Genomic DNA, 2,527 nt, shown 5'->3' on the forward strand with positions numbered 1-2,527 from the left:
ATTTGAGAATCCACACCTACCTCAAAAATAAAATTCTACTTTTTATAATTTGTTTTCTGGGTCTTAGGTAGAAAAACATCTATACTACTATAAATTGATCTTTTGGGGACAAATTTGGAATTTTACATTCAACTTCAGACACTTTTAGGGGTAAATCTAGAATTTGGAATTTAAGCCTCTTTGGAATTTTGGGGACAAATTTGGAATTTTACATTCAACTTAACACAAATATCAAATTGCCATAATTATTATGTTGCCTGTAACAACCACCCAAACAATATCATATCACTACACAAATATGAAGTTGCAATCTTAGGGCCACCCTCCCCACCCTCCCCAACCGCTGTTATGGTTATTATAAGTATATGTACCCTGTTGTCCTTCAGCACCTGCAAATTACATACAACACATTCAATATACATACACACACTCTAAATAATATATATTTGTTTGAGCCAAACTATGAAAGTTGTCAAACCAAATGAATTGTCTTTAGCTAGGTTATTGTCCCAATAACCGGTTTCTAAATAAGTATCTCGATCTATTACACAAAGAATGTTGTATATATGTTTTTCTTTTTGATCTGATGTGAGCATAAAAGGCTAAAAGACTATACTGAAATGAACCCACCTCTATATATGCATATATTGGTAAAGAATAACTAAATATAACGTACCTTTTGAATTCTCAGTTTTGGGTGGATAAGTTCTTCCGGCAGAAGAAACTAGAACAAGGGCCAAAAGAACAGTGAAGCACATAATGAAGTCAAAGGACTTCATTTTCTTAACACCGACGAAATTCTTCCACCTAAGTATGATCACAGATTATTTGATATTTGTTTTATTTATATAGCAAAGCAGATAAATACCAAGTCATATGATATGGAAGTCTTGGTCAGTAATGATCACAAAAAGAAAATAATGGACGTGGTCTAGCAAATAAAGCATACGTTTTTTGAAACTAATGTATGCTTTAAAGAGGATGGTTTAAATGAAAACGCTAAATATTGCGAGAACTGTGAGAACGAATGAAAAAAATCACGAGAACTTGATCAAAAACAATTCAAATTCAAAATTTCTTATTAAACTTATCATTATTATTCGAATACAATATTAGAAATTAAATTTACACGTTTAAATTTACATATATTCGTAAATAAAGAAAATTTACACATGTGTAACTTTGTCATTTACACATATGTAAGTTTGCCATTTACACATATATAAATAACTTATTGAGAGTGATTTTTAATTATTTAAATAAATTCTTTTTCTAATGTTGTATTTTATTTACAGTGAGGTTTATATTATAAAAAAATTGAATTTGATTGGTTTTTTCATTCGTTCATACGGTTTTCACAATATTTAGCGTTCTCAATATAACTCTCCCCATGCAATTAATGTATATGTTTTAAAGTATGATTATTTTTCAAAATAAAATTTAATACCTGAGTAGGGGTGTAAATGTATATCTTTTAAAGTATGATTATTTATTCAAAATAAAATTTAATACCTGAGTAGGGGTACATAAAACCTAAATTCAACATGAAAACGAAATTTGAAACATACAAAATGGACAACTGGAAGGGTATTCAAGTATTGGAGAAGATATAAGATTGATTAACAAAATTTTCGGTATTTAAAACATATATGATTCGGGTAATGGCTGTTAAATTATACGAAATCGATCTCCGACTCATATATCCTCACCAAAGTGAGATATATTAATATATTGTATAATAAAACAGGTAAAAGTTCCTGTACAAAAGAACTTGTTAACACATATAATCATCAGAATTGTACTTTAATATTTACTAGCGTAAGTCAACTTTCTAGGTTAGTTTGAAAACGTTTTTTCTCTGTTTCATTGTCGGTATTAGGTTTGTTTATAATCTATTTCAGATCCCGAACCGGTTTTTTATATATACAAACATATTATTAAAACATTAAGGGGCTATTTGGTAGCCTCTTAATAACCATTCAGATGCTACATCTTAATGGTTTAAAACCTCTTAATGAATAAGATGTAACCTCAAGTCTGAATGGTTAAGAGGTAACCTCTGAATGGTAAATCATCACATGTCACATTCTTCTACCTTCTCATTGGTAAAATTCTTAATGGTTCCATTAAAAGGTAGCCTCTTAATGACCATTCAGAGGCTACCAAACAGCCACTTAAACACTTACACATACACTAAAGCCTAATTGGGTATTGTTATCCATTGGTCAAACGGGAGGATCCCGTCACCAACACATCTACTACTCCTACTAGTGAATTCTACACTTTTTGCCATCTCGCCATCGCCTACTGGAACTTTGCCAAATCATCCCCACATCCGCTAGTCAAACTAGCGGATCACCTATTTTCAAAAGAGGTTTCAGAAGCTACCTAAAAGTCATGTAGACCGCCTAAAAGCTACAAAAAAACATTAAAGGTAACTATGAGAAGATCGATAAAAAGTAAATATTTTCCAAAGACAATGAAACCGAAATAGAACGAAAGAGAGAAAAATATTTTAGGTAAGAGT

The 2,527-nt window shown here is 30.8% G+C and overlaps 1 long non-coding RNA gene across 1 annotated transcript; it reads right to left on the reverse strand.

Annotated features, from left to right (window-relative positions):
- Positions 1 to 213: 213 nt before the first annotated feature.
- LOC110906155 lies at positions 214 to 902 on the reverse strand. Its single transcript, XR_002573704.2, has 2 exons — positions 677 to 902; positions 214 to 389 (listed from the first exon to the last, which is right to left on the reverse strand). It is a non-coding gene; the product is annotated as an uncharacterized LOC110906155 (long non-coding RNA).
- Positions 903 to 2,527: the final 1,625 nt, after the last annotated feature.

This window comes from Helianthus annuus, chromosome 14, assembly GCF_002127325.2.
Source record: "Helianthus annuus cultivar XRQ/B chromosome 14, HanXRQr2.0-SUNRISE, whole genome shotgun sequence".
Classification (NCBI taxonomy): Eukaryota; Viridiplantae; Streptophyta; class Magnoliopsida; order Asterales; family Asteraceae; genus Helianthus; species Helianthus annuus.